We start from the raw sequence: 10,388 nt of genomic DNA on the forward strand, positions 1-10,388 counted from the left end.
TATGAATCTAATAGGCGTTATGTTTCTACAGGAATCGAAATTCGAAAGCACTTTACGTTTAAATATAGTATTGCAAGGGAATAGGCCCTAGGGGTAACTTCTTTATTTTTCTTTCTTTTGTCGCTCTTCTTTCTCACTGCCCAGTCCGGATTTTGAAAGTTAACCTTTAAACTTCAGAGTATTCTTTATATTTGATTTTTTTTTTTTGTAGTAGTCATGAAAACGAAAGAAATTGATGTTGTGAAAAAAAAATGATGTGAAGTTCTATATTCAGTAATGAACATCGGTATGTAAATGAGATGGCATGACAAAATAAACACAAGCATGACCTATTTTAATATAGAGGTATGAAATATTTCACATGTATGTACAAGTTTATTCGTGATGTGTATATGCTTATACATGTATTATTATTATTGATCTATTTGATAGGATAAGCATAAACTCATATTGTATCAGCTGGACAAATATTGCTTTGTTGTATATTATCGGGTTATATAATAACTATAAAACAGAACAAACAAATAACCCTGATATATATGAAATCATGTATACGTCTTTTAACACTGTTTGTTATTTCATGTATTTGTAATCACTTTTTTGTGTACAGGGCCTGTTACCCTGTCTAAATAAAACGAATGAATAATTTTTTTTTAAAGACACTGGTGGATTCAACGGAATAACAGAAATATAGGAAATATAGAAAAAGTGACGAATACAACACAGACGTTTTTCGAAGTGTTACAGGGGTAACGGTCATTGGTGTGACGCCCTCCACACAAGGCTCTCTTGAAAAACAATTCAAAATAACAGTTTAAAAAATATATATGAAAGATAGGTCTGTGACAAATGCGAAACTGATATCAAAGTGTTTGAGGAGTAATTTGATATAGTGTAAGTCGAGCTTGCAATACAGGGGACAAAACGAAGAGCCTATTTAGCACCTATATTTCTCTACCCGTGGATATTAACGCCATTACTTTTCAACAACTTCTGACATGTACACGTAATGCGCAAAATATGATCCCCGATTGTAAATAGAAGTATGGTATAATTTTGACGATGTGATAGGGGTAATAGTTCAATCTATTTCCTCTTGGGATCGGCGTGATGAACCGTTAAAATAGTGATCTAAATACTTGCGTACCCCTTAAGAGAATGTACTTTTAAATCGAAGATGACATTTGACAAATCAAGATGACATTTTGTGAGATGAAGTTTGGCATGTAACAACCATTGTTTCCACTTTGGATGGTTTTTTTCATGATTAGGCATGAATCTTTTCAAATAGTCGTTGATATTGTATAAATTAGATGCTGATTCTTTGGGGACTAAACACAAGTTATACAGCAAACCGATACCTACCTTTAGCATGATTGCACTCTTGGAAATAGTAGGTCACACTTGGAAACGGTGACTATACATTATTGGACAAACAGAAACTAGATAAGATTCGATATATTCGTGTTCATGATAAGGTATTAATCTTTCAAAAAGTCGTTGATTTCTTGTAAATTAGAGGCTGATCCTTTGGGGATTAAACAATAGTTACCAGTACAGCAAACCGATACCTATACCTATAACATGATTGCACTCTTGGAAATAGGTTAAACTTCGAGACGGTGATTTACCCAGTGTTGGATAAAAAGTTTTAACCAACAAAAATTTACCCAATCAGAAATTCACCTAATTCTCACCATGGGCAAATGAGTTTATAAAATAGAATATTACATATAAAAGGACTTTAAGCTACAGTCCCATATACGTCCCGGACCGTCCCGGACCATCCCGGACCCCATCCGGGGTGATCCGGGATTCGGTCCGTGTTGACACCGTGTTGGCACCGGGGTGGTCCTGGATGGTCCTGGATGGTCCTGGATGGTCCTGGATGGTCCTGGGCGATCCGGGAGTCGACCCCGATGTTTTTGACGGTCAAAAACTGCCGGGGTGGTCCGGGACGGTCCGGGACAATAGTTTGATCCGGGGTGATCCGTGTAGCCACCGTGCTGGGTCCGGGGTCATCCGTAGTGGCGCCGGGGCGGTCCGTGTTGATCCGTGGCAGTCCGGGAGTGAGTTATTGACCGCCCAGGACCATCCAGGACCATCCAGGACCATCCAGGACCACCCCGGTGCCAACACGGTGTCAACACGGACCGAATCCCGGATCACCCCGGATGGGGTCCGGGATGGTCCGGGACGGTCCGGGACGTATATGGGACTGTAGCTTTTAAAGCATCACACTTTTTTGAACAAAACATCCCGGACCATCCCGGATCACCCCAGACCATGGTCCGGGATGGTCCGGAGTGGTCCGTGCTCGTCCGTGCTGGTCCGGCTTTATATGGGACTGGGGCTTTAGCGCCGCGGCGAGAGTCGAAGCGCGGACCTTGTGATCCATAGTCCTGTGACATATCCACTCGTCCACGACACCTCTAATACGAGAACAAGACCCAATTATGTTCCATAATTGTTGCCCGACTTGCGTTTGCCCAGTAACATCTGCCCAATTATTTCATCGGTAACTATATACATGGTTGGAAGAAAATAACCCAATTGTTGGACAACATTTGCCCAACATCGATTTGCCAAGTAACATCTACCCAACCTATATTTCACCTTTCATTAGGTAACTTCATATAGTTAATGGTCGGGAGCATGGGTGTCGATCTGTAACTGATACCTATTCATCAGGGGGGGATGATCTATTCATTCATCCCCCCTGATGAATAGGTATTACGTAAGGATCGACACCCATGGTCGGGAGCAAAATTATCCAATTATATTGGACAAAATTTGCCCTAATTTGAATTGTCCAGTAACATCTTCCCAACTTTTGTTTGCATTGCAGCCAGTATTTTTAAGAATGGTGCGTCTTGTATATTAGTCATCAACTTCAACTCACTAGGTGTATACCTATTGCAACGAAAATAACTAGGAATTAATAGTTTAGATTGGAGGCGATGAAAGAAATAAAAGAAAAATATGACATCAGAAAATGTTTTGATGAAGAAAAGACGGATGAAGGAAGAGGATAATAAAGAGAAAGGGGAGTAAGAATGTTTTCTAATGATTACAAAAACAATTCGAATTAGTAATGCCTCTATCTGTAACATTGGTATTTATGCATGTAAATTTACACGTACCTACAGTTAATATTTTATAGCATGTAACATTGTACCTTCCAATATGAAAAGCTCATTTGTCAAGGTGTTTGGTACCATTCATGATAACTTGAACTAAACCATGGAACACGGATAGTAAGTATGTTTTAAAAATAATTTGATAGATACCATTGTAACGCGGGCTTTATCTCAAAACATTATTGACTTCAGGATGCCGAAATGCGTATCTTTGTTAGGAATTGTTGGCTACAGACTAGGGTCTCGAATGTTGACTGCAAAATACTTCTGACATTTGAGTTGATTTAATAAACAGGTTGGATGAGCAAATGAAAATAACATGGTTTGATATTCTTTGTAGGGAGCTGTGTGTGTTTAACCCAGCCTGAATCGCAATTCGCCCCCCTCCCCTTTTCGAAAGATATACTATCCTAGCGCGAGTGCATTGCGTACACCAGAGAGCATCATCTGCCAAAAACGTCCCAGCTGGGATTTGAACCCAGAATCTCCTGACATACATTCACGCAGTGTGTATACATCAGGTGCCATAACCGTTAGACCACTAGGGACTTTACTAGGCGTTGGTGACACTCTCAAAGACGCGTGCACTAATTTGACCCATTACCCCCAAAGCTGTGAGAAGATGCGAACAATTTTCTTTAGCCCTCTGGCTTTTATTACCCTTTTCCAGAGGTTATATCTAACATTTATAATTCATAAAAAATGATATAAAATCTGTAGCAAGCAATTAAGTCCATTTTCGATCCAATTTTCTCTTAACACATGGGTTCTTTCAATGTTAAGAGACCAAAAGTTTCACTTTTTCAGCATTGCAGAATAGCTTCAAAGTAGAAAAAAAAAGTAAATGATAATGTCTATTGTCTTTGAAATGCCTTAAAACAACAACAACAACACCAACATCGAAAATGAGAAGAGCTTTTTGCTCGAGGGGAAGGGTGACATGAGGAGCTGATTTACGTTAATAAAGTGTTCAAGGATAGAGCTATAATAAGAACAATGTTTACACTTGCCATGGAAATAACGAACTGATATTCTGGGGGAAATTGCAAGCCTTGACAATATACAGTTCATAAGTATATGCAAACCACTTATCTTCACACTGTCTCTCCATTATTGTGTTATCTTCGAGGCCGTAATAGAAATTGGTTGTCAATACCTGAATTCTGAAGTAGATTTAGACATAATCATTTAGCAACATTCTTTAACATTAATAATTATCCTTGTTTACTACAAGGCAAACGCATGCTAATGTTCAATTTTTACATGTTTGATACGTTCCAATTCGTCAGTTTCCTCAATACCTATAAGCTGTTTAAAAAAAAATCCTTTCAAAGTGGAGTAAAAACAACAACCTGCTGCACTTGAAAATACCCGAATGTGGTCTTATTTGCATGCTATATTCCTTGAATTGGAGATTTGAAATAAACAACATATTTATAGCAAAACGCACATGATCCAAATCGAGTGCGATTCTCGCTAATTGTTTGTGTGCGATCATTACATCGATTAAAGAGAGAAAATGAAGAAAACAAAATTAATGGTTAGGTACAAAACTTAGCATGTGGAACATGACTTTTGATTTCTATGGGCGACACAATGAGATTTAAAATTGCCCTAAGGGATAGATTTGAGAAATGATTTGAAAAAGATGAATGCCTTTTATCCTGTTCACATTTGAGTATTTTGTTATTTGTTTATTTTGGGACAACAGAAGGCTTGTTTTTCATCTTTACAGATTCAAACTGGTTTGGTATCATAAAACACTGTCTGCGTCGATATGGACGTTGGAAGATGATATGAAAAATATGAAACATTATTAAAAAATCATCCCCCGAAATCTTGTCACATGGTAAGGCTGGTGCTTGAATCTAACTTCTTTTCAAACTTTAAAAAAAAATTGATGAAGACCATTTGTGTGGAAAAAACACACCTAATACTGACGGAGTTAGTCCCCCCCCCCCAAAAAAAAAAAGTGCCCCCATCAAATGTGATAAACAATTTATTACTTTTTGCTTGTCGGAAGTTTTTACGAATGGTGCCCCCTAAAGGTGGGTGACGAATATGCGCCCCTTAAATCATACTCATTGATACTTCCAAGGTATTTGTATTTACACCAATAACAGTTAAGATTAAATAAGTAGGTTTTGGGGAACATTAAGCAAAATGAAATACTTCACACGGATGTTGCCTTCAAATTCGAGGCACGAGTATTCTGAGGCGTGGCTGCGTCATTCAGTATTGTTTGCTTTATTTTTAGTATTCTTACGAATTGCTCTGCTCAGTCTTTTGGAATTTGACACCTCGTTTCGATTGGCCACTAATGGTAACTTTGAACGCGAGCATTATTTTCTTTGACCGGAACCAAATTACCGATATCCACATCGTCTTTTGGCTCATTTCATGAACATTGATTCAGGCCTTTTTTGCTTTGTAACCTCTATGGAAACTATGAGTATAATTATCCACGCGTTTAGTAATAAAACGTATTTGTTGCTAAAAATAGAAGTGATGCATTATTGTTTCAGACATTTCTTCTGAATCCAATGACCGGGGTAATAGTATATTTGTAAAGCGCTTAGAGGCATTTGTATTAAGCGCTATATAAAAATTAAATATTATTATTATTATTATTAATCTAATTCATTATTGAAATCGATATTAAGAATGCATGGTTATTTCTTCCCGCGGAAGGGGTGGTTGCCAACAAATATTGATAATACTATTAATAGAGCAGTATGAACTTGAATCTATCGTTTTATTGTCTTCATTTGACAAATAAAATAGAGTACGGATCTGTTTGGGTCTGTATTACAAAAAAACGCGAACGGACAATGACTGACGCCTCGGCAATCAAACACAAAACTAAAAGAGGGGGCGCTAAGGAAATAGTTAATTTTGTTACCCAACTCCTTGTAATTTAAAACTCACCCTCTGTGCGCAAATAGTGCATGAAAAGGAAAACAAAATGACGGAACAATAATTGATGGATCGTGTTTATCTATCATGTTTACTGTTTAGACAATGCAAGTCAGTCCCTGTCACTTTGAAGGCCTGTAATTATACATGGTTTGCGGTTGGCTGCTTTTTTACGGTGTTGGAACAGTGGTGACGAAACTGTTTGTCATAAACACAGAAGTCTGCACTGAATGAGCATCTGTTTGCTAAACAAAAATAGTTTTGAGCAAACGACCATGAAGCAAATGATTATTCGATGACAATATATTGGTTTATTTAGAAAATAAAGATATCTACAGCTTGAAGCCTTGAAAGACAGTACTTTATGCCGCTTTCCGGTTTGCTCCTTTTATGATATTGACTTTGTGACGCGCGGCTGACGACATTTTTGTTTTTGTGTGTGGGTGGGGGCGGAGTGGGGGAATTAAAAAAAAAAATCTCATTGAAGGGCATGACTATTCGTTGAGAAGATGAGAGATGCTGACCAGAGACAAATAAATAGTGGGTTTTTTCATCGATAGTGTCACTTTGTCGTATGATTTTGCGGTTGGCGCGTGATTTTGTGATCTTGAAACAATGACGAAAGGCTGTGTTGACCAATCAGTTGTATAATAAAGCACCTTAAAGATGAATACAATTACATAGAACAAATTCATAATATTTACTTTTCAAAGATGCTTTCACTTTACGCTTTATGGATGGCTTGTTTTTAACATGTTGACTTTGGAACAAGAGCTGACGAAAACGGCTTTTGTTTTCGTCATCAGATGACCTTCATAACGATGGGTATTCAGTGACACTGAATTGCTGCATTTAGAATAATCATGACAGTACATATATAAGTTTTTGTTGCAACCAGACCGTTGTAAAGCAATATTGAGTGAAAAATTGAAAAACAAACATTTATAACGTGTCAATCAATTAATCAACTTATTCTAAGAGTCGTCATCAATAAAGAGTGCCTTTTGAATTATCGATTATGAAATAAAAGGTTATAAATATTTCATTCATTTACATGCCCCCAAAGCATGAAAATAACTAAAAGCGACAACAATGTTATATGGAATCACTAGCCGCTTATAATCGTCCATAACAACCGTAATGAACATTTCAAAGCGAGAAATATATAGGTCAATCGAAAGCCAGATTTGACCTGTATTTTTTTACAATTCAAAGGGGCTAAAAATAAAGTTGAGTTCTGGTCATGCGATTGCATTGTGAAAGAAACGGTGTGGAATCGATCAGAAAAAGTTGATCATGTAGCATAATTTATAAGTATACTGCATGAGTGACACACTACATTGTATCCCGATTGCAAGAAGCCAATGGGCCTATAGGTATTGTCATAATATTGCGTAGATATTTTCTCTGGCCAGTTTCCTCATTGTGTAGCAAAGTTTGTGTTTACCTAAGACTTGGAACTACAAATCTATTGAAAAGGGAACAAAAGATATTCCGCCTTTCGACTTGTGATATGATGGACCTATTGGTGTTGTTGTACTGCGTCACAAGTTGTAGCACTATGCAGTAAATTTGGATATCATTCCAGTACATGTGATGTGTAGGCAAATTTAGTGGCTTAGCGTGGGTTCAGGCATTGGTGGACTGTCGGATACTGGGAGGGGGTACCTAACTTAGGCTAGGTTGAAGGAATGAAAACAATGCGAACAAGAACGGGAGGGGCAGAAGAGCGGGCTGCATCATCATTCCATCCCCTCCCTCTCTCCTTTCCTTTCTCTCACCTTTCTTGTTTTATTTCCACCATAGGATTGTTTGTGCCCCTGTGCCCCTCCCACCCCCCCCCCCCCAACTCGCTGTAGCTACGCCACTGGGATCATTCATTATTATAAACCATACTGCCATGCCGTTCACAAGCATTTTAAGCTTATTTGTCGATTCCGAATGTAGTTACTTTGTTTACATGATTCTGGAAATTGAAAGAAAATAATTGCGTCATTTGATTTGTACACATCACTTTTTTCATAAATGTTGTTTTGTATTGGGCCTTTTAGTACAAATCGTTGTGTAATTTGCTTTACATGATAATCATATTCAATAATAATCAATTCCTTTATTATTTTTAATTAGAAATCAAGTAAAACCATGTTCCTCCAAGATCCTGACATATGCCAAGAGGCACTTAAAACTAAAAGAATAAAACGAAAATAATACAATATATCCATTTTTCGAGATATCGAGTCTAGATTCAATCGTTATATCACATGCTAAAGGTAAACCCTCACATGGTTATCACGTGTTTGGTTTGAATGAATAGACATTATTGACTCACACGTCGGATGGGCGAAACATTATAAATTCAAGTCTATGGTTTCGGAACACGGTTTCTCACAAGGATTACACAAATCTCGCCAGGTACAGTCGAGTGGGCCCTTTATCGAGTCCAGTTTGAAGCCCAACATTATAAGACCCCTAACAATGGCACATTAACAAAAACGCTGTTTAGGGAAAACAACTGTCGAGTTTCAGAATTCTTTTCGATTCCATACCATAACTTGCTTCATTTTTTTCTTGAAAAGATGTATGCACAGCTCAACTACATGAAGACAAAAAATTGTCAATGCCTTTCCAAATAAATTGGTAACGATTTAGGAGCACAAGTCACCCTCCCTTCTCCCTCCCATTTACACATGTAGTGCTATCCATTGCCTTGTTTGCCCCCTTCCCCCTTCCAACTCGAGTTTTTTTTAATTCAGTTTTCTTTATGGATAACTGATTTTCTTACAAAACTGAAGATATGGCGTATACATGTAATACTGAATGAACGCCATTAAACTATTACCAACAACAACAACAACAACAACTTCTCACTCGAAATGGATCGACATCTCTTTGAAAGAACCCCTCTGGTATCAACAGGAATAATTTACGCGATACAAAAAGAAAAGGTGAAGCCATGACTTCAAAGGTTGATATAACAAGACTAAGCTTGAAATCGATTGCCATCCCTTTGAAAGAATTATCTTATTACAACAATAATTATTTATGCGATACGAAGAAAGTCGAAACCATGACTTTAAAGTTTATTGTAACTAGACAAAGCTTTGTTTTAAAACAATGAATGGGTCATTGTCATATCTTAATATAAACAGCGTATCATTTTCTTGGCTACCGGTTAATCAGAAGTATCAAGTGGCGGATTAAAAGTGCTCACATTTCAAACGTTCCATGAATTAAACATTCACTCATCATACACATCATACTGTACAGACAGTACAGCATATAGATTTGTATTACTTAGGTACCATACTCCTCGAATAAACTCCTTCATGATCCGGTAACTTTGTCTTAGATCCTCTAGAAATAATCCTTGATTTAGCTCATGCTGCAATGATAATTATAAACCTTTAGGTCAGTCAGACTTGTACGAGCCGATCGCCTGTCTGATTATCAAGATATTAATGATTGGAATTACAAATTTTGAAAACCGTTCGCCGAAAGGTTTTCATAACACTACAGTCTATTGGGGAAAACGAGTATGGTAAAACCGTTCACTCTAAGATTTTTACTTTTTTGAGTCACTTCTTGATCATTTTGAAGCGCGATTTTTTTTAGGGCTTCAATATTACACCATATCACAGACACTGGTAACATGTAGGACCGTGTATCTCAGATATAACATTGTTAAACGATCCCTTTAAGATTGTTTATGGATGAGTATAGATCGATAAATGTGAACAAAAAAAGAAGGGGGATACCGAAGAACGGAAGACATTGATAATGACGATGATAATGGTGGTGATGATGCTGACGGTGCTGGAAGTGATCGTGGAATAGTAATTGTAGTGGTAGTCATATGACATTGATGATCACGATAATGACAAGGACGATGGTAAGATTGGTGACCATGGAATTGGTTTCTTTTTCTTTTTTTGTCATTTCGCGACGTCTACAATCCGAAAGCCTAATTACTGTATGTACTTGATAATATACAATGAAAATAGTACAGTTTCCTGTTTTAATTTTGTTTAAACCTTCTTCTAGAAGATCCCCTGCCAATAAAGATATGTTTTCTTGTTCTCTTGAGACGTTTTTACAGTCAGGTTTGACTGTATGCACAGGGAAATTAAAATGAGTTAATTAAGTTAATAAACTATCAACATAAGTCTGCTCTATTTATGTATGTGAGACCAATTGGACGCGTTGAAAGTAAAATCAGTTTAAATTGTAATGGTATCAACGACAAAACCTAAAATAACAATAATCAACATTTTACAAGACCCTCAAGACTCCCCCAATTTCGAAGCCCCCCCCCCCTCCCCTCATGTCTGGTGT

This window comes from Strongylocentrotus purpuratus, unplaced genomic scaffold, assembly GCF_000002235.5.
Source record: "Strongylocentrotus purpuratus isolate Spur 01 unplaced genomic scaffold, Spur_5.0 spur5_scaffold_9, whole genome shotgun sequence".
In the NCBI taxonomy this organism is placed as follows: Eukaryota; Metazoa; Echinodermata; class Echinoidea; order Camarodonta; family Strongylocentrotidae; genus Strongylocentrotus; species Strongylocentrotus purpuratus.